We start from the raw sequence: 24,464 nt of genomic DNA on the forward strand, positions 1-24,464 counted from the left end.
CGCGCTTATCTTGCACTATTTTTTGCCGTGATAAATGCACTCGTGTATTCCTTGGAGAAAGATTAATGCGGGATTCACTTTTAGAAATGAAATAATTCAAAGAAATTTACTTGTACGAATATAAATTTTATATTAATCTTTTCATAAGAGCCGGATAAACTTGTTACAATATAAACATCTTGGTGTTTGGAAAAAAATAATAGAGAAAAACTTGTTCTTTTATATAAAAAGGATAAATTTTTATTCTCGAAATTTTAAAACAAAACCCCATCATTATTCTATTTAAAGTAAACCTGCATAGTTTTTTTTTTTCTGTGTAAACACTTGTATAATATTCGAAATTAATGGAAAAAGTGATATATACCGACCAGTTTTTTGAAGTATGCATGTAAAAATGTTGAATACAAAGGTACAGTTAATTACTGCGTTTAATTATTACGCCCACGGTTGTAAAAAATGTTACGAATGTTTGCGTTCCCGAGTCGGACTCGAATTAAACTCGGCGGCTCGTTATCGCAATTTTCCCGCGCGATATTCCGTTATCCATTGTAGGACAGTCCGACCTACTTCTTTATTTCGCCGGTAATTAACTCGGAAATAGATTGCGCGATAGAGCCGTCCCCGCCGCTCGACGGTGCACGGTACGGGCTTAACCCGAAGAAAAGAGATTACGCGAGTGTTGCGATCTGTTTTAAGCCGCGCAACATGAAATTTATGGCAGCCGACGAGGCCGCGAAGATCTAAATTCTAAATCCTCATCCCCCGTTAGCGGGACGGCTAGAGGCGCTTGCTTAATAGCGTCATTGATACGCAGTTATGTTCCTCGGTAATCCGTGACTGGCGAAAATAAAACTTTGCTCGCGAAGCGCTCGGCAAGCGTTGAATAGAGAAAACTACCGGGTGCAAACTTGCGACTGGGATTTTCCGCTTTGTCCACATTTGAACTCGCCGAGCGCGTTTGGTAAGATACATTCCCAGAGAGGATAAAGAGAAACGATAACGCAATATTTGTTCGACTCGGTTATAAAGGTACAAGTGTGTGCAGGCTGCTGCAAAAAAAAAAAAAAAAAAAAAAAAAAAAATCGTGCACACCTTTAACTCGCGGTAGCTTGCAATCTTGTATTTTTAACCCTTTAAGCAGCAGATCTCTGAAAAGGAAATTTTATCGTTGCGTCATTCTATCGCTTCAAAGTTTTGCGTGAATTTATTTTAGTATGTGTACAATCCCTTTGAACGGAAAAGTACAATAGAAATATTGGTTTTGCAACATATTTTATTTTCAATATAAAAGAAAAATACATAGCGACTTTTACACAAAAAGTATTTACTATTATATTTTTAAAACGTTAATATTTCTGATATGCGCGTGTAATTTTTTCCATTAATTATTTTTATCAAGAGAAAATATTTAACCAAAACATTTTAAAAAATCTCTCCTCTCAGTTTTTCGCAAAGATAAATATAGATGAATGAAAAAAATGTTGATTCATAAGTCGATTAGATTTTTTAACACATTTTTTAGCACACATTACATATACAGTTATTTAAGAGGTAAATAGGAATTTTTTTGCTCCTGCTTTTTTTGTCCCAGCATTCTTTTTTGGCCACATACTTATTAACCTCTATTATCGTCATCACTTCCTACGAAATCTCGTGGCGCGTTATCGACAATCAGCGGTTAACACACAATCGTCGGGGTTCGATTTTCCACCTGATCGTATTATTATCGCGCATCAATTTCGGGCGGGCTCGTTGCGATGCGATCTCATCGTCTGCCCGCGCGTGCATAATTCGCTGCAGCCACCTCACTATCGAGGCTATTGCCGCTCGATGCCACGTGGATAAACGGCGTACGTGTTCGTAAATATTCGCTCGCGGTAATTCGAATTTCCTCGCGTTACGTAACGTCGAATTAAACTTCACTTTTAGTTAACGAATTGTCATTTAATAACGAGAAACATCTTTTTCAATATAATGATTAAGGTATCATTTTTTTCAGTTTATGCAACATATCATTTATTTTCATATTATGCAACAGAATAACGAAGCATAGTTAATCCATCAGCGTTATTTAAGATTCAGATCAAATTGCATTAGAACATACATTTATTTTACTTCAAAGCGAATCAAAGAGATATTTGACATAAAAATATTATATATTATTGAAAATATCTTGATTTTAGAAGAAATGAATTGTTATTGATATTGATCAAAACGTGAAATTAAATTATATAATATGATTAATATTGATGATTATATATTTATAGTATAATTAATTATTATACATTTATTTATTATTATATTATTAGTTATTACATTAGTTATTATTTCTAATATAAAATAAATTACATTATTTATTATTAGAAATTTTATAATATACATATATGAAGAGAAGAAGTAGGAAGTAGGTTTTATAAAAAACAAGTTTTTGATAGTAGTCCGAGATAATTAAAATTTTGATGCAAGCAGATTTGCTGCCTGATTGCATTGTTCGAATCGTCCGATCTGCCAAGATGATCTTACTTTCTCACTCTGGGAAAGCCCGAGGAATTCTTTGCGATCATCTCGAGTGTCGTTTCTCTACAAAGAAAGACAGAACGGAAAACGATGCCGCGTCCCTTTCGAAAATGTCTATCTATCGGTTGAGTCATCGAAATACTGCGAAAATAAAAGCAGACCGCGATTCCATCGCTGGCTCGGACGAAAAACGTTCGAGTCAGCGGGGCCCTCTCGGGGCCTTTATCTGATCGTGCGACATATCGATATCCGATATAATATTTTTGCGCGGTGTCGTGTTTCTCTCTCTGCCGAGAGCGGATACAACCGTGGGGGGTGCAGCGAGCTACAAGGCAATGCAGTCTCGCGCAGCTTCTGATGAGATCTTAACAAGGAGAACTCGCGTAAAATCATATGAGTCATATGTATTTTAAAAACCTAGTAATTCTAGTTATAATATAAAATCGATACATCGCTTAAATTAACAAGCGCATCTAATTGAATAGCATATTTTTCAAAACTGGATTTATAGTTCAGACTTTCAATGTAAACAGTTTGTAAATTGAGTTACATTACCCGAGATAGAATTGCTCGGCTGTATATCGGTCTGTATACAAGCATACAGATATTTTCATGTTCAAACCTTTCAATTAGAATACCGTATTTTTCCGCGTCGATGTTTTCCTGGGATTTTCATCGATGTAACAGGATACGAAGATGGATGCTTACTTTTTTGACGAGATATACACGACGACATGTTTGTTCCAGAAATACGTCAGCGGATGTAGTGTCGTGCCGGTGTTATCAAGGTATCTCGTCCCATTTGCGATCGACAGAAATCAAATATTGAGATCACCCCAGGAAGTTATTACTTCGCGAGTTTCGTCTTTCCGCTTGTACTTTATCGCGGCGCTTATCTCAGGTTTCTCATTTTGAATTTAGAAGCTGGAGATTTTCCACGATCGTACATAGGTCGGCAATTTTTCCGGATTTCCAATTGCGTTTCCAAATACGAACGGTGAATTTTTCACGTCGTTCGTTCGTTCGTTCGTTCGTTCGTTCACCGAATTGCTACCGTGATTGTAGCTCTCAGTAGAGAGAGAAAATTAGTTATATTGCGACGTTAATGGGGCATTAAATAGAAATAAAAAAGCAAGATAAATTATATAATATATAGAATATTATTTCATATAATATTTGATAAATGATTTAAAAATTCTACAAACATGGACATCGTCGCAGAGATTTGTATCTTTCTCTAACTTTATCAATTTCACGCAAGTTTGCTTATAGTATTAATTTTAATAGAATTATTACTGTCTCTTGCTGTAGAATCACGTCCTTAATACTCTACTAGAAGCGTCTTATAACAGCGCAATGACGTTTCTACGAGCCGCGGAAGGCACCGCATGACACTACATAGGAAATAAGGACAATGCCAGCGTGCAACTTGCCAAGTTGGAATGGCCTTATAAAGGGTTAACTCGCCGTTACACTCGTAACCCAATTCCGCGCGCCTTTCCACAACGCAGACATAGTCGTGCAACTCGTAACAAAAGTTTCTAGACACGCGTGTAATTCTCCATCAATTTTTCTTATCCCGGCAACATTCCTTCATTTTTACGCCAGATTTTCCACATGGTAGAGTATCTCACGCGAGAATTGCGGATGAAGGACATATCTCAGAATAAATCTGTTTTTTTTTTTATGTTTTTTATATTTTATGACAGAAAAATATGAATTTGCTTGACAGTATCTTTACATACTTTTGTATACCTATAATTATTCTATACATCAATCTAATAAAAGAATTGTGAATTTTGCACTTTATACAGTTATGAAAAACAAATTAATTTATCTCTAACAATAAGTAATGCATACTTTTCCGTTTTATATTTTCATTAAATGGTGTACGTTTAAAAACGCGGCCGCTTGAGAATGAATTAATTAGAGATATCGGCAAATATAGCGGAAACAATGTCGAGTTGTTATTGGTACTGAGAAACAACAATGGACGGATGTGTTAAACTGCACCCATTCGTGACCTCGGCATCGTTTGCTCCAGTTACTATCATGATATACCGCTATATTAACATCTCTCGTAATATTTGCATCAAACTTTGAGAACATTGTCTAAGATTAACATTTTCTTGAAAATTTGATCAAAATGTACAATTTTTGTGAAATTTTAATAATAAATACTTGATAATATATATATAACGTTAATTTCACGTTAAGATCACATTGTATAAAAATCCATAGATAAATTTATCTGAAAATTGTATAGATTATCAATACTAAAACTATTTAAAGCTACGTAAGTAAATTTGATAAAAAGTGTATGTAGTTCTAATTTTATAGTATAAAATTTTTGTATAAGAAAAATTATAGGCAAAAATTACATCTGAAAGATTAAAACTTGGCAGATTAAAACTTTCAATCTTTAATATCATCTTTTATATCATACTAATAAAGCATATGCTTAATTAGTATAATTAATTAAAGCATATTTATTCTATTTATACATAATTTTTACAAATTTAATCCGCTAAAACTTCTAGCTTTTCAAAGTTCAATAACTCTCCGTAATTATCGGTCATTTTGAATTTTTGTGAAGGAAAAGTTTATTTCAGATTCATCTAGAAAAACGCGTTTAAAGTTTGACGCAAAATTCAGAATATGTTTTACGTGTATACGATATACGTACTACTTTATCATGTATTTCTACACACGTGTGTGTGTATGCTTGTGGATATACAGAAAAATATACAACTCCGATCCATGGTAGTAATTCAAACTTTCCCTCGCAAGCGGAATTAATCAATTTTTTTCAATTTCACGGCCCTCGTACGTATTCGACTCGGTTATCGCGGCGACTTGTAACGTATACGGAGTTACTGCTTGTATGCCTAGCTACTCCACTTACGTTGGGTATCGCGACGGTAGATCTGTCTGGTAGATTTATGGCGACGCGGGCACGCCGTTTCGACGGAATTTCGCGAACAGTATACCGTCGCTTCGCGCGATTGCCGCACTCAGTTACTTTTATTGCCGCGTCAATTCGCGAAATAGCCTTTCGTCACACGATTGTTGGTCGTGGCGTGGCGCGACTTTTGGTTTGATAGAAGTGAAATGATACATAGGACAGTATTACGACCGTGGAATACGTGACAGTATATTGCATTTTGCGTTAGTAACTATGATAAAGGGACAGAGAGAAAGAGAAAGATATTTTCTTTCTCTCTGCATGGAAGTTGACATGCCACCATGGAGATACCAAAAAAATGTTTTCCATCAAAAAAGTATGTCTTTTATATACCTTACTATCTACATTTTAATTGCGTTTATAATTTAGTTTGTACCATTAAATATTAGTAATTAAATTTCTTAGATATCTATTATTTATTGTTATCTCATATTTCTCTTTTGAGAAAAATTATGAAAGTAAAATTTATAAGAATTAGTATAGTATAATTTTACATATCATTGAACAAATTATCAAACTTTTAAACTATTTTAAGTCGTAAATCAAACACAATCGTTAATAACTAATATCGATTTCGTCATTGCCGGAAAATATTGTCGAAAACATGAGTGTTGCTATCAAGTCACAACAGCAACGGAAAGAGTATTCCTCGCATAATCGTATACAACACTCAACATTGTTTCGCGATGCAAACTAACTGAATGCGCCGTGATGCATTCTTTGGTTAGCCGCGCAACCACGCGAATTCGGATTGACGTTGCATCGAAAATAGTGGTCGCGAGAACCGCGGAATTCTATTCCCCGATAAATCGCGTACGTTACACTGTTGATAATGTTGTAGCTACAAAAAAAACTGAGGATTTTTTAATGTTATAGCAAGGATATATATGTGTTTATGTTATATAATTTATAAAATGTTTATATTTTTCTGTCTTCACTCTCTTTCGATATATATATATATATATATATATTTTTTTTTTTTTTTATTTTAAATGAATACTTTCTCGATTGAAAAGAGTTTGATGCCTGAGAGAATTGGTTAATAAATTATATAATCACTGTAATGAATTTTTTTAAAAATTAAGAAATATTTAAATATGTGCTTCTCTCGCGCGCATTAACTTTTTGTATGTCATGTCGTGGTATAATAATACCGTGTTTTTTCTCTCTTTATCCACTTTTATATAGAAATATTCAAAATATTCTTTAACTCGAAGGACGTTAAAAACGTTGCTCTATGCTATATCCGACATAGTTCGGTGATCCGACCAGTTCCGGCGTTCGGAACAGTTTGAAACTACGAGCCGAGAGGTGGAAACTGAACAAGTTCTGCGGGAAGGCTTTTCCTTTGAGGAGCGGAAGTGCGAGCCAAAGGGCGGGCATTTTGCGCGACGACACGGCATTATGCAGCTCTGAATCGACATCACTGGAAATTTTCACTTTGCGAAACGCTTCATAGTACCTACAAGTTTTTTTTAGGAGAGTTGTGCAATTCTCTCGAGAAAGATCGTAAAATGGACGAGAACATATGAACTTTACAGAAGGAACAAATGTTCTTAGAAATGAGAGAGCACGTAAAAGAAAGCAGAGAGAGAGAGAGAGAGTTATTTGATATAAATTCTGAAATTTCAATGTTCTGATCGATTCAAAGTTAAATTATTTATATATAAATAAATTATATAAAATTAAATTTTATATATTTATATATAATTATATATATTCAGTAAAGTTAATTTTTATAAAAACTTTTTACACTGGAAGAAGATAAATAACAGTTCACATAAGTAAGAAATGTGATGCACAAGATAAGCAAAAATAATGATGAACAAATGTTGGTCATAAAACTCGGGATTATGTGGAAATTGTGAAGATAATATATGAAACATGAGAAATTCGCAAATTAATCACGAATTCCGCGTGCAAAGGAAATAGGAAGAGAAAGAGAGAAAAAGCGAGAAAAAAATCGTTTGAAAAAGAGATGATAGCGAAACCCTCGCGTGCAATACGTTGATGTGTGTGTGTTGTGTGTGTATATGTGAATATGTGTGCGACGAGTGCGTACGTGTGACTAGTGGCTAGATTGGCGATGCCTTACAGAGGGGATTGGCTAGCTATGTGACCCGATTCTGCCCCTATTTCGCTCCTATCCGTAGCCCTATCTAGTTTACCACTTCGCTCTCTCGAATAGCCTGCTACTATGAAGAGAACGGACGAGAACGGACGAGAAAGGAAGAGAAAGAAAGAAAAAGATGAAAATAAGGCATGTGACATGTGAGAGAAGGAAAGAAAACTAGTCAGTCCGAGTATAGCTAAGGTCCTTCCCCGTCGAACTGATCGCTATTCCGAATGGCTTGGTTGGATGTAAAAGGAAAATCGAATTTGACCGATGCCGTTGGGAGAGAAAAGACGGAAGAAAGAACGAGAAAGAAGAAGAGAAAGAGAGAGAGAGAGAGAGAGAGAGAGAGAGAGAGAGAGAGAGAGAGAGAGAGAGAGAGAGAGGGAAAGGAGAGCGCTGGTCGCCCAGGTGTGACAGGCACGATGAGCTTATTGGGTGCATACATGCCCTGTTCTTAGGTGGAAAAGAGGGCAGCAAAGAGAAAAGGGGACGGGACTCTCTCACCGGAAGGAAGGAAGGAAGGAAACAGAGCTATTCGCGACGGGAAATCGAATCAACTAGGCAAGGACCGGAATATTCCGCGCTGAGAAGGGGACAGGGTGAGATTACGTACGTTTGGAGACAATTATCGTCGAGCCGATTCGATTTCCCATTACGTTGCACGGGAAAGCGCATAGCTTTGTCGATCAAAGCCTCTCTTCAAGAGCCGCAGCGAGATTTCAGTATTACCGCGCCGATGGAACTGCAATAAGAATATTTTAAAACCTCGTAATCGGCGCGCAAAAATGACTTGCAGCGGAATAAAATGATTTTTTTTTTTTTTTTTTTTTCAAGCACATATTTGAAAAAATGCTTTGATCTCGACCTCGTAATAATGTTAAAGCGTTTAAATTGTATTATGCAATATTTTTTTCGACAATGAAATTAACATTAACATTCTCAAAATTAAACTCTATTAATTAATGTTTCTTGTGTAATGAAAAATCATCTTTTTCAATTTAAAACATTAAATGTAAAACGTAAATGTAAACGAAATTAAATATCGCATATAAAATAATGCTAAATTGTATTTGAATTCTAATTTTGCGGATATTATTTCAGATAAATAATTGTTCGCTACCTCGTATTTCTCTCTTTATAATTATTTCTTAATGGAAAATCTTTTCAAAAGCTACACTCGATAAATAAAATAAAGTAATTGAAAAAAAATGAAAGAAATACAAATGCAACTAATGTGTTAATTAATTAGATAATACTTCTTTCAAATATTGATGCCATTCTTTATTTGCACTGAATTTTCTCTTCCAATTTTTTTTTTATATCATCAGGAGGGCCTTTGCTCCAAATATTAGACACAGTATCGGTTGTATATTCGACTGCACCCTGCGTCGTCGGGACACAGGAATGCCCTTGGCGTCAGTCGAGAGGGTGCGATGCACAGGTAACGGGTGCGCTCGTTCGTGAAATTTGCCCGGAAGTTCACACAAAGAGAAAACTAACCGCGCGCAGTAACAACCACGAACTGCATTATAAGAGAAAGAGAGAACGAATGAGTTACCTTTTCCCTGCTTTTTCCGCGCGAGCAATCTACCTCTTGTCAACATGTTTGTTAAAGAGAGACAGGGGTGAGGGGGAATAGGAGGGGGCGGAAACAAAGAAAGAAGTGGGAGATCGGAGAGGTAAAAGACCACTGGGAGGTCGGAATACGCTCTTCGGTAACTAATGACAGTTTGCAGAAGTTTGCCTTACTCCTTGCGTCGCGCTGCCTTCCCAAGTTTTCCAATCGGCCAAAAACTCACAAACTGACATTTACCTAGAAGGATTTACTTTGCGATATACCAGAAAACCTCTCTCTTTCCCTTCACCTCTGTTATCGGCGGCTCTTTCTTCCGGGGGCGACCATCGACGTCGGGGAACGCTTTCCAATCATCCCGAGGCGTTCGACTTCGTACTCCCGTCTCTGTCTTATCGAATCTTTCTTTAAGCTATCGTGACGCGATAAAGTCCGCGGAGTGCTCGGCCTCGTTCGCAATAATCGAGAAGATGTGAGCAGGCAGCGATCGAAATTGTTTTCGTGCGCGTGTACCGTCTTGAAATCGCTCGAGTGTTATCTTGAAGGATGTCAAACGTGATATTGGCTCGCGCGCTGCAATCGGTCAAATACTTCACGAAATATGTTTTTCTTTCTTTCTTTTTTTTTTTTTTTTTTTTTTTTTTTTTTCGATCGAAACGCGTAATTTGTATGGTACAGTAAATAAATATCATAGCGTAACTATGATAAAAATATGTATAACATACAATACAAATATGTGAAAAATATTTTTGCATAGACATACGCTGGGAAACAGAGTTGAGCGCAATTCGCAATTACGTGAGTGGAGAAAGTCTAGAATTCCTTATTCATGTAAATATCTTTAAATATTGTTTTTTTTTTTTAGAGAGAATGTTGATTATATATATACTTATTACAATTGCAGAAGAGAATGAAACGCTGGAAATAGATATTTTTTTATTAGATACTATACTATATTACACATATTTGATATAATTTGTATTTTTCTGACAATTGAAAATATCGAATTCTGATTTTATATCCATTTGCTGAAAATCTATTTGTTAATTTTTTCTAAGGTCTTACTGTTCGTATAAAAATTCAGAATATCCGATATACGTATAAATTCATCGAAAAAAAAATATTTTGCAGTGGATATGTCGAAATAAATACTTGCTAAAAGCATGATGGTGCTCCTGGATTACAAATATTGGCGATATGCATGTGCATAGTGACTTTACATTTATCGAGAAATATTTACTTGGTGGCTACAACAATTTTTTCCCATTCTACACGTGTATGATAGGATATGTATTTTCTACTGTAGATACATACGAGCGGGATGCTATAGATACATGGGAAAAGTGCTTGCCGAATATCGATCTAGTGCAGTGACCAGAAAAGTTTTTTCTTTTTTATTTCTTTAATTGTTCTTTCACAAATATAGATGCACTTTTATAAAGGTGGCTTTCAGTATGTCTACAAGAATTAAATTGGTTTAGTAATTGTGCTTGTAATTGAACTCTTGGCTTAATGATATACTTCAGATTTTTCATTTTATAATACTTTCTTTCTATTAGAAAAAAAATGACTGTAACAAAAAGAGTAATTTTTTTTAATTTTTCAAGAATATATGATTTGCATTGAAAATATAATTGTTACTCAAAGGCTCAGTTTTTTGATGGATATATCTCTAGAATTTCTTTTGTTGCTAAATAATTTTTAATAAATTAAATTAACGCATTCAATAATATCACGTTTTACCACTGCATAATGAAGAAGTAGAGAAATTGATTGAAACAATGGTTGTTATCAATAATGACAATTATTAGATTTGGTGTTGTTAAAGATCAAATGTTAGAATAATCGATTTCATTTGACGCAAGATTTTACCGTGATTTCGTGAATACCTAACGAGTTTGCTTCAATACGATGGGACAGAACGTCAGTGAAGATTACACGTTGCAGCGCATTCGCAATTTCGTATTCATTTCTACAATCCCGCGAAACTCGGACTCACTGAACGCTCGGAAGTGTCGACGAGATGTTTCCGTGTCGCTCGAATGCCTATATCCTGTTAGACGAGAGTAGTCACTCATTTTTCCTGGCTTTTCTCTCTTTTCAACACAACGTGACGTCATTTAGTTTGAAAAGGATAAAGATAAATGAATGGAGATAGTCGAATGAATATATATATAAGATTGACATTATCAGCCATATATTTTATTAAACGTAATTTAATAATTTAAAGTATTAATAAACTTGCATCTTCAATTTTTATTTTTATTGGTAGAATTATTACCAATTGCAAATTTTTAAAATTCAGTTCTCTGATTAGTAAAATATATTTGACATTATATTACTATTTTATTTCAGCTTCTTTTGAATATTTAGCATATATCAATAAATAGATGAATGCTTTCTATCAAGAGTATAATTTTGTCGAGAGAGTCAACACGGTATGCCAAAGCTTGAGCGATTACTCTTGTCTTACGGTGAGGAAGCGTGCTTTTGTAACGAGGAGAGGCTTTCTCGAGGTCGAACTACGGGCAGTAATGTGTCCAACAGCTTAATCTTTAACTAATCCAGGCTCCCTCTGCGCGACGCCCGCCAGGAATTAGGGGTAATCCGAAACACGAGTTTAATGACCAACTACTCCCTCATATAGCCGTGCATCGAATCCAAGATAGCCGCGTGTTTACATAGTCCTAAGTAGCGATCTTAAGGTTTAGAACGAGAGATTGCTCAAGTTGTAAGTAAGGGAATTACAGAGACAGATTTTAACACAAGAGAAATTCATCATTAATCGATTATTATAACGGAGAATTATGAACACGTATATCTACGTATATATTTGATGGTAGTTATTTATAATTACGTTAATATAGTATCAATTTTCGATAATACAATATTAAGTTAATACATATTTCCGCTTTATTTACAGCTATGCATAAAAATAACAGAATTGTTATAATTATTTCTGAATTTAAATTAAATACGAAATTATTATTAATTAATTATTGAAATTAGTAATATATGAAATAAATTATTAATTTTATAATATCTCAATTTTATAGAATTGTTAAAATTCTCCGATGCTTCAACGAATTTTACGTTATAGTTTTACTTTATCGCGTGTATTATGGTTTTAGTAGATCACTATTTGATATCAATCGTGACGTTTTTTTAAGTTGAATAAAGTATCGGATTCACATGGCCGGCCTATAACTCGCATGTGACAATATGCAATTAATCTCTACCAAGTCGACAAGTATGCCGTAGCCTTGTCGATCGCGATCAAGAGGATCCATTAATAAAGTAGATCCGACAAACGATTTCAGCGAGCGATGGAGCACCCCGTGCTCCGTGGAATTACATCGTGGCCGTGCACGATAGTTTACAGTTATTTATAAGGAGATTTATACGCGTCCACGTGCGGAATAAGGACGTGATTTATGGCGTGGCGAGAGCAAGGTGATACTCAAAAATCGCTTCCTTCTTTTACAGCTGCGCAAACAGCAATTTATAGCATGTAATCGCTTACCTGTCATACGTCCGCATTTTCAGAGATTTTGGATCTATTGCGTCACAATAATGGTGATTACGTTATAAACTTGTTTGTCGAGCTCGAATGTTATAATATAAACGTGAAAAACGGACGAAAGTATATGACATACATTAAATTTTTCAGTAATTGGATAGAGACGGATAGAAACAAATGTTAGAAACAAAATTCTAGAAGTTATTTCTTTTAATTTTCATATTTGTGTTTTTTTTTTTTTTTTTTTTTTATAAGAGACTTGTCTAGACATTCAATTTTATTCTTGCGTTGAACAGTTAAACACATACTTTGAGATTCTCGATCATCGTTTGGCTTATCTGTTGACCGGAAATTCGCAATTATTCTTGTTGCATCCTAATTTTATTCACATTTGCAATGATAAACGCTCGCATTAATGGCAAGATTATACACTATACACGAAAGCTTTGACACGTGAGATCTGCCTTGTCATTCGGTTGTGAAATGCTAAACGAAACTCATGCCTGATGATACCGCTTCGAATACAGCTTTGATAAGCCTCGCGCGCGTATCGATCCAGTCACGGCCCGGGCGCTTAAACTGTCTGATCGTCTCGGCCCTAAATGCCAACGGCGAAATACCCGTTGGCGGCGATAATGCAACTATTATGTCCGCGGTTATCCTTCGAATCGGAACTGGCGCGGTTAGCAGATACGTGAAGTTGACGAGTTAATCCCACGCGCACGTGCCAAAGTTCACAAAAGAGATCCGGAAGTATATTTCTACAGCTTCTTATATCGAACGATCGAATTTTAAACATAATTTCCTCTAGTGCAGCAATCAACTTCTTTAAACTTTCTCAATTTGAGGATTCTACGAGAGAATGATACGTTCTAACAATTGCTCTCTCTCTGTTTACGATAATTTGCTACCTCGAATTTAATATAAAATAGCAATTGAGATTTTTCAGATAACTTATAAAAACGAAATTTAATTAAATTATTAATAATTTGTTATATATGTATATATATTTGTCTTACGTTAAATTTACAGTAGATGAGATATAGACTCGCGTTTATTATTATTTAACGAAACTTGCGGCGAATAGTCTAAATACGCGTGTTTAATTTCACTCTTGCTAAATGATGATCTATATCCGCGGTTATTAATCACAGGGTATTACAGAATATTGTATTTACATTATTAGTCGGCTATTGCCATTTGCATGCTTGATTGTCTTTTATTACCGACGAGGTGGAAAGGGGGTTTATTGAATCACGATTTTCATCCCTCGGCGAGATTCTGCGTTTATCGCATAATATACGAAATTGTCTGGTCGCATGCGACGCGACCGTCAACCGAGAGGCTCGCACGAAAACTTGTTCGTTCTCTCCCTCCCGTGAACGCTGTGCTTCGATCGTTGTGTTATTTTCGCGACGCAACAAATCTCGAGCGGGATTTCTCTCTGTCTCTCCCTTTCGAACGATGCGTGTTTGGCCCCCGTTAAATTCATACCGCAAGACGGATATAGTACTTTTTAAGAAGTTTGCGTAAGTGATCGACCAACAAACTCGAACGAAGCTCCGAGATTTACGTTTAAATCGAAGACGTCGAAGAAGTTTGTCTGTAACAGCTTTCGAATTCCTCGACTCTCTGATGACTCAGGATTATCGCCTTTACTACGAATTTGTTTTTATCGTCGAGCGAGTCGCGATTGAAACGAATTTATCGCAAATTTATTAAAGATTTATTAATTTCATTAATTTAGTTATTTTCGAGAAAAATAGGTTTAATTAAATGAACTATCTTTTTCTTTTTGTTCTGAATATTGGTATATCGGACGCGTACGTACCAGTTTCGTCTAACGTCGACAATCGATTGGAGTTGCGATCGGGATGACGAAAGTTTCGAGTTTCTGCTTCCAGAATTTAGTTCTATTAACGAATCCGCGTGTTATATCAACGGTACAACCGCGCGACCATATGAGTTCTGGTCAGGTAGCCTGTTTCCCAGAGGACTTACCTGAGAGAGAAAGAGAGAGAGAGAAAAAGCGCGCGCGCAGCTAACAGATGGCAATGTGTTGCTTTTTAATTGGATTGAATTCTGCGGATCGGAAACTCGCTAGACCTATAACCACGACATGTTCGGCATAGCTGTATTAAAATCGACCGTTTCCCGCGTCACCCTGGGACTTCGATTATATTTAACGAATGACGTCATTCACTCGAAAACGCCACATTTCGCTCGCGTGACGACCACGTTCCGCGTTGCGTTTTTAGATAGTACATCCAGCGGATTTATTATCGAAAGTTTATCGCTTCTCCGTGCGCATTATCAAACGTAATTTTTTAGATACTTATCCGCGCCTTTTACGTTAATTGAAGTGCAAAAGATGGAGCACACGCACACTAATTTTGATCACATTAAACTTTAATCTCGTCTCTTTCGGTTGTTAAAAAATATTTTTCTACGAATGTCTTTAAGTGTGTGTTCAATGGATTAAAAAAGATAAAATATAGAATTAACAGAATTATCGACAGGTGTCTTCAATGTAAAATTGTACCGCGTAAAATTTTAACGTGATCGCAAATGAAAGATAAATGAAAGATAAATGGAACAATAGAACGAAAAGTGATTTTACTAAATAACTTATTACTTCTCGTATATAAAGCATTCTAGTTCTGTCGAATAAAATTCCAACTGCAAATATGTATTTTACAGTATGCAGCATTGAATTTTTTTCTAACTCATTTTTCATTTAATTCATGTTATTGGAATAAAACGTTAATAAAGATAAAATATTTTTCTTATTTACTTTAATCAAAGAAAAAATTCTTAATTTACATACATACACAAGACTTCAATTTTCTATCACTTAATCTGTTTTTGGAAATATACTACTTTAGGATTTAATAACTAACGTCGATGCAATCTGCATTTTTTTAAATGATTATTTTTTTATGTCCATGAAAAAACCGCAGCTTCGAGTTAATATTTTATCTCTTTTAAACAGAACTGAATGGCGGGACACCCTTATATATATTCTTGACATACGTCGCTGCAAATATAATACGTAGTGATCAGCACACAGTGCGCAACTCAAAGCTCGCGGAGACGTTACGGAACATTCGGTCTATTATAAGCGGGCGTCATTCGATTCCGAGATCGACGACGCGAGCAGAACTGTAACCGATGTTTGAGTTTCGGTCAGGTAACACACGTACCCTCAGGAGAGATACCTGACCGGAGAGCAGACTGTGCGAGTTATCGTGTACTTGATCCTCCTCTCGCGTTCCAAAACGGTGGCACTCACTTGGAGTTTGCGTTAAAGTTTCGCTACTTCTCAATTCTTGACGCTCTCTCAACTCTTCTACGCTCTTATTCCCTCCCTACGTCCTCTGATGTACGCTCCGTTCATTCGGATGCTTCCTCGGAAGACGACGTCGGAAGACACATCCGTTCTTCATTCAATTCATCATCTATCGAGCTTTCTTCAAATATATAGTTTACTGTTAAAGTACATTTACTATATACATTTATTATCAAAAAATTCGACAGCTGCTCTATTGATTTTAATTTTAGATTATAAGTTATAACCCCTAATATATAAGCTTAATGCTTTATTAAATATATGCGTTTATTTTTGACAATGTTTCATTTACATATAATTTTAATGAATTTAATAAGAGTATAACACTCAAAAGCTCTTTTTTTTTTCATGATATAACAAAAAAATTATCGTACCCTTTTTATACTTTTCTTGTGTTTAGAAACGCAGACACATTGCAAATTCTAAATTACAATAAATATCCCTATTTTACAAGTAAGTTCATAGCTCCTTGTCGCTTTTTCCCGTCTCTTCTCTCATCACGACAGCTTCGTCCTTTCGCGCCTGTACTCGGAAGTTAAACGAAGAGGTAATTCCGTGCAAATATCTCGGAATCAGCGATAGTTTCGCTAACTTACGGACGAACAACTCTTTCCCGTTTCCGCGCTCGGGTTATCGCGCTTAATATATTGTTCGCCGAGTGGAATATCATGTCGCGGCTACCGCCAACCTACGTGCCGCAAACTGGAACGAGTAAAGCCGACAATTTTCCTGTCTCGTACAGTTCAAGATATCTTCATCCCCGATAAACTCATATTTGATTCCGGCAATCATATTCAATAAATCAGCCGCGATAAAATAAAAATGTTAATCACATGTTATTCATAAAGCTATTGCATTCCATGTGTGAAGCATAGATCAGTCTAAACATATATCTTTTAAATTTAATTCTAATATATATAAATTATATACGTATAGAAAAAAAATTTATTACGTCAAAAAAAAATATATATAATTAATAATTCTGATATAAAATTGCAGGATTGAGGGAGAGAGAGAGAGAGAGAGAGAATAAAAAATACAAAGAAATATACGTTTTTGAGAGTTATAGATTTTTAGAAAAACTCGCTTTTCACGAACATCGAGCGTGCTTGTTTAAAGCAAATATAAATTCAAAGTCCACAGTCATTGTGCAGTCAGTCAATACGCTGACCTAAACTCGCCGCTCTTTCATTTCTGCGAAATATTTATGTTCCCGAATGCACAGTACGCGCATAGAGAAACCGCAGAAATAACGTAGAGCGAACGCACTTTGCGAAGGAAAACCTGATTGGTACCTATCTGCAGAAAACGGGAATTTGTTCGAAATGAAATTTTCGCAAACACTGTTCACCTGATGGGTTTTTCTCGCTCATCTACAAACTTGTATCCAGTAGAGGCAATGGGGAATTATACAGTGTAATTTACAATGAGATTACGTAAATTTAGGCTTTGATTTTTCAGGTTATTTAATAAAAAGTTTCATAATATACATATATACGTGGTCTGTATATATTTGTAAGATAATGTATATTATTAATATATTCTTATATTCTCTCACAAGGTTATCACTGCGAACCAAACTATTGTAAATCAACACTAAACTTATGAGTCTTTATAATAAGTTATTGCTATTATTTTTGTTTTATATTATTAAACATTTGTAATATATTGTGTACATTTCGTGAATTTTTGCTTTACTGAAAATCGCTTTCGATAAATCAATTCTCCTGTATGTCACATCTTCGTGTATATCACTCTGTATATTCCGAATGTGTAACACGATCCAGTGAGGAATATCGTTGAGAAATCTAGGCCACCGATTGAATTTCGTGCGAAAAGAGGCGGTAGAACCAAGTTGCATATCCTAGCAGTCGTGTCCGCATCTTTCCGCGTACATGCACGTGCACGCGTGCGTCCCGATTCACATCTGCAGTCGACGTCTTTCGTATGTGCAATTTCGCATCGTTCGACGGAAACGAGTAGCGAGAAATCCATCTCGTGCTATAATCTGAAATTACTTCGGATGGTGTGCCGGATATCGAGAGAACTTGGAGAGTGATCGTTATCTGGTATAATTAATCCATTGGCCTAATTCTTCGATTTATAATGTCACCTCCAGATCGTTAAAAGTTGGAGAAATGAAGGACTTTGCAAAAAAGTATTCTATTTCTCATTTTTTAATTAACAGAAAATTTTTTCAATAAACAAACTCAATAAAATTACTAATTAAATATAATTTTATTTGATATATTAGAGTTTTGCAAAACAAGTTTTCTTTACAAGTGATCTCCTATTTCCTATTAAATAATAATCATGATTTATTAGTCGAATGATAGATTGCATTTTATAATTTTTATAATAAATTATTCATTAAATTTTGATCATAATTTGATCCATATTTAATGAAGAATTGATTTTTATTAAAAAGAAATGACAACATTAAAATTAAAGTATGTATTAAAAATTCAAGCTATTTAATTTTGTCAAATTCTTCATTAAATGTGAATTGTGATCAAAAGTTAATGAATAATTTGTCTTTGTTATGATCAGAGTGATTAAAAGATTTAATATATAGAGAGTTACGACATGTAACGCTAAATGTACGAGTAACTATTTTCTTCAAAAGAGCGAACCGACATAATTTTCACGACTATTATAAAATATTTAATCAAGCACATGAAACTTTAAAATAACAAACTTTGAAATTTTTAATTTAACCATACGTGAAATATCTGTGCGTGTTTTCAATGACATGCTTTTGTATTTTTGTACATAGGAATAATAATATATAAATAAATTATAGTGTAAAGTGATTAAAGTGAAAAATATGATAGGTGTGTTTCATTTTAAAAGATAAAGATGTAGAAAAAAGAAGAACAACTCGTTTTCGCGCGACGGCTTTTCAACATTATTCGCAGCTTATACATTCCCAACGCATCGTTGAAGTTAACTTTCCTGACTGCGCGAAAAGCGCTCGCTCTAAACTCGTCGTTCGTGCTATGACGGCTTAATAGCGTACGAATGATATTACCAGAAATTCCGAATGCAATTTTACAGTGTAGGCAGCGGCGGTAGTTCAAACTGCAGATACGTGGAAGTCGTATCTGGACCGGGCCGTCACGCCACGTTACGTTAATATGCGTCGTCGCTCTTTTGCAGATAAACTATAAGCGCCGGTAGTTATCGCGCACGGGGGTGTCTCTCAGCTGTGCGGCGATTCACACACCGATGCGACCAGCCAGTTTGTGTGTGTCTTTTACACAGTGCTTCGTCGACAGAAAATAATGTTGCGAAAACTGAATCATAGCTATATGGTACAGAAACGATGCCTGTAGCTGTGCTAAATTGTTGCGAAGAGGCATCAGTGGTCCTTAATAATATTATAATTAATATGCAATAAAACCGACAGTATAAATTATTTTATCGACTTTTTTTTTATATAAAAATATGACGTCTTTCGGGAAGAATATATATTGTTCGGAGGATCAAAATAATGTTTCGGCATAATTTATCGCTATTGATTACCGATATTATAGATACGCGCGCACGCGCACACATTGATTGCGGAAAAATATTCGCATCTATCTATTTTTCTATAACCAGATGTTCAATGGAACCTCATTTTTAGCGATCGCACGATCTTGGAAGAAGATCGCCTAAGACATTTTGCACCTATTTTCCTTCATTTTCGCGACAAATTCACTGTCCGTGCTTGCGAACTCGAATGAGAAGTGTTCAAGGAAGAATTTTACTCTCAAAGATTTTTCAACCTTCGTATTTTAAGCTCTCCGTGAAAAATTTTCATTCTTCTTTTCATTCTTCAGACACTTGGTACTTACATAGTATATATATTTGGCAGAGCATGTGTCAGAATATTTGGCATATGTAGCTATATACGTTCTTCTTTCCAAAAAGCCAAATAATATTAACCTTTATTCTCCGTACTGTTTGTTTTTGACATCTTTTAACTATACAGGTGAGTCGGCGTATTTTCGATAAGTTTATTAAACAAGTGTTTTAAAATATCTGAATAAAATTTATATACCTTCTTTAATCCTAAATAAAGACTAGAACAATAAATTTAAAAAATAATTTGCTTAAATATATTGTTTTATAATTATTCGTTTTTGAGAAATAGACGCTGGTAAAAAAATAACGCAATACGGAATAGGAATTAATTATATCCTACTGAGAACATATAATTTAATCTGATTGTGAGTTTGAAGAAAGAATTCGGAGAAGTTCGTGGATATCGCGTGAGATATATTCTAAATTTCGTTCATTTTTACGATGGATTATTTTACTATGCTATAAAGTTGAATAAAAAAATTAAAAAAGAAATATTCTTTTAGTTATTCTTTCGATCGTCACGCAAAGACTATTCATTTTTCGCGACTATGCTTGACACGTCCTTAGTTTGAAAATGAAAGCGGATTCATACGTTTGCGTGAACTTATGATTTCCGAGTCATAATAGTGAAAACTGACATATATTTTCAATCTACAATCCTGCTTCTTAATGTTTATTTTTTGTTTACTTTATATTATTTTATATTTACTTCATTTGCATTTGAAAAAAAATAAAGATCACTTTCTTCGGTTTGACATCTTTTCAACCTTATTCTCTCAAAGCTACCAACGTGGTACAAGCCTATTTTTCGAGGTGTTGATATTTATTTAATCCGTGTGAAAATGCATCGAGCAGAGAGTTTGGCGTCGCGCATCGATGCGAACGCCGTCTTATGACTTCCGAATCGGCGATCGAAAGTCGATGATCCTTTTATCGGATCGACGCGTGTATGCACTCTATGCCCGGCGAGGCTCAATGACTGAAATATATACGAATCTCGAGCCAGAGATGCGAATCCCACGGCCGAGAACGGGGATGTCGAGGGATTTTATATCGCGCGACGCTTATTTCGCGTCGCCCCAATCTTCTAGTCTCTCTCCTCCTTGTGCGTGCGAGTGCACACACGCGTTTTTCCATTTTCCACCCTGCCCGACAGAATAGTCCCGTTTGCGCCGCCGAGTGCTACAGCCACTCGCGTTCTCGCCACTCGATCTTCAATTTCGTCCTCGCAATCCGCGTTATTCCACGCTCTTTTTTCCGACTGAGTCGCGTACACCATCCCTCCCTTACTCTCGCACGCAAAAACCTTTCCCGTCTCTCGAATATATAAGGCGAATGGAAGGCTGCATCTCGCCATCTCTTTGCACCGGCATCATCATCTCTACCGCAAACCTCTGTGCAGTGCGCGGAGATTCGCGCTTCGTATTCAGCGTGCTCGCGTCATTTACTTCCCGACGAACTTCTTGCGAGAGGATCGAACATACGGAGGCGGATATACGAGACATCCCAAAAGTCGCGTATTTCTTCCGAACCGACTTTCAAATCTGTAGTCGATATCCCCTTGCTTAGAGGGGAAAGGGAAGAATTGCGACGAACCGTATATTCGTACGAATATCAAGAATTTACTATCTGATATTTAATGATGTATGATGACAAATAGTATAAATGTTACATGCATATATCCGCGATTTTGTAGCTAATAAGTATTGCGTATTGCGCAAAATTTCTGATTAAGTATAATTAAACTGTATCGTGATTTATTTTATACTTGTATGAAATAAAAAAAAATATGAATCATAATTCTTAATCTTACACAGCTAATCCATATAATAATATCCAGATCATTTTCCGCTATAATTCTGGACGAGCAGAGAGAAAGAAAGGAAACTGGGACGAAGAAAACGGCGAAAGCTCTCGAGAAGAGAAAGAATCCGCTCATTTCGGTAGCATAGATTTCATCTAATCAGCAGTGTCTTTAATACCAATCAGCAGTCGGCCTCTTGACTCTCGGCGAACGATCAGACTAATTACTGATCGGGATAAGACGTACATAAGTGGTGTAGCATGGTAATATGTGTGCGTGAATATACTCACGCACTTTCTTTCTCTTTTCCTTTCTCCGTCACTTCAATATTTTTTTTTTTTTGCGATCGCGAACCATCATTCTGCACGAGAAAAAGAGTATAAATACATGATATTCTCGAGAATATCAAGAAAATCGAAATGAAATAAATTCTTGATATGAAAAAAACTTTGATAGAGTATATAGTTTCTAATAAAAGTTTAAAATAAAATTATTGAAAGGAGACAGAAAAAACTTACTTTTCTGCTGGATCTTTGAATTTATGCAGTACACAAAAACGATATCTTATTCATATCCCCCTCAAGAGGATTTTTTCCACAATAAAAAAAAAACTACGAATATAAATTTTGAACTCACAATACAGGAAATTAGAATATGAATACTTTATATAACATCATGTACATAATTTAATGTGTTGGTAAGCGTTTTTTTTTTTTTATAGAAATAAACTAAAAATGTGCCGCGTTTTAACTTGCACAAAGATTTAGAGAGTAGATTTATTATAAAAAGCTAACACTCAGACATTTTCGAATGAAGAGAGCTTTATCGCGCTTATCTGAATCACGAATGGTTAGTCGCTCGCGCATCGACCGAGATTAGATGGTTACACCGAAAAGTAAGGACACCCGTAAGTTTCCAGCGGATACGCCAAAAATAGCTGGAATAAAACGGAATCCTCCATTACTGGATCCGCGAAGGAGGTTCATGTGGGGGTTATCTAAGCCTCCCCACCGTCGTTATCTTAATGGCACTTATTGTCTTGACGTATAGTACGTTTCTCTCAGTTTTCCTCTCTTTTTCACCCTTGCCCTCGCGATTTCTCTTTTAGTTCTACCTTTTCTACTTTGGCGCGCATTAAGCTTGCGAGGTTTGTGAGAAGACACGCTGCCGCTGATGCCAGTCGTTATCACGAAAGCTAAGTACCCGCCCTTTTTCTGTCTTTCACACCATCAAAGACATATATAAACTTGGCAGCGAATCTTTGTTTTCAGAATTGCGTAAATTGCACGCCAAAACTAGATAGAGCTAAGAAAGTGGGCTTAAACTGTATATATACATCATGATTTCATTAAATCGTATCTCGATTCTATTTAAATAAATATAAAATTAACTTTATAAATAAGTTGAAACTAAATTACGAATGAAATGTTATATTTGCATTCATTAGATACATAGTTTACAGAAAAATTTATTTTCAATTGTTATTAAAAGTTTTAGTATCGATATTTTGTGAAGGAAATATTTACTTTTTTAGAGAGATTTTAAAATATCGCGAAAATCAAGATTTATGAAATACAAAAGATTATGCCTTATGCTTATCACAATATTATCATTTCTATTATTGATTTCTATAATTTCTATAATTGATTTTATTGATGATAGAAGCTTCTACAGATATTATTTCTATAATTGGTATGCATTGATCATATATGGTACTTGATCATAGCTTGACGACAACCTCGGCTAGTTTAAATTCTGCTTTATGTGAAAATATAATAATGTTGTGTACTTATCAAGCATAGTATCGAGTATTTAAGACAGAGTAATATGAAGCGTATTTAGTAGCGTTCTTAAAACAGGAAATGACAAGGCGGATGTTGCCCGATGTGCTTCATCGATTGTATCTCGGATAAAATTTGAAAGATTCACACAATGAATTCGACTCCCAACGTTTACTTTTGACAAACATAAGCTTCTTTTTCCTTTTCTCCTTATTGTTTCCGATTTTCTCGAATGTTTCCGCGTTCCCGGACATTTTGCCGAAGACAACGCCGACGACAATGATTAATATTGACGCGGCTATATACCGGAGGTAGAGTCTACGCCGTACCTAAATTACGCGAACTTTAGTGCCCTCCTGTCTGCCCTGTCGGCGACGGGGTCCCTAAGGATTCTCTGGTTCGTTGACACGACAGTCAACGTCATAGGCTAGGACGTCGTCTCGTCCCGTTGCTTGCTAAGCAACGTCGAGATATCCTTGCCAGGCGTACTATGCTTCAGATTAAATTAGAACTCCATTCGCTACGTGTGCATTTCATGCAGCGAATAGAGAACGACTCATCGACGGTCATTTCTCTCTCGACATCTGTTAATACTATAAACTGATAAATCTTATAGTCAAGTGAGTCAGCAGACAGTTATTCGTCGTCCGAATATCTTTGAGCGTTGGTTTAGAGAGCGCCAATTTTTACGCTTATATATATGATATTTATCGTATCACATCACGCGCTTTTCCATTGCGTCAGGTGATAGTACAATGTATTTTTTTTCAAAGAGATTACAATAATATTACGCTATTCCTGCACGATTCTATACACGCGATTTTTCAGGTGTAACTTCTCTTATATTTCCCACACTCACACCCGCTTTACATTTATTTATATCGTTATGTTTCCTGTCGATAAAAAAAAAAAAAGGAAAAAAAAGAGAGAAGATTCACACTCTCCGAGGGAAAAGTTGGCGCGTATGAACGTAACGCGCGGGGTGAAAAG

At 35.6% G+C, this 24,464-nt stretch overlaps 1 protein-coding gene across 2 annotated transcripts in view; it reads left to right on the forward strand.

The window, feature by feature from the left end:
- The window catches only part of Olf413 (DBH like monooxygenase olf413), a 197,167-nt gene that overhangs the window by 143,479 nt on the left and 29,224 nt on the right, over positions 1 to 24,464 (forward strand). The window lies entirely within an intron of this gene.

The sequence above is a fragment of the Anoplolepis gracilipes genome, chromosome 13, assembly GCF_047496725.1.
Source record: "Anoplolepis gracilipes chromosome 13, ASM4749672v1, whole genome shotgun sequence".
In the NCBI taxonomy this organism is placed as follows: Eukaryota; Metazoa; Arthropoda; class Insecta; order Hymenoptera; family Formicidae; genus Anoplolepis; species Anoplolepis gracilipes.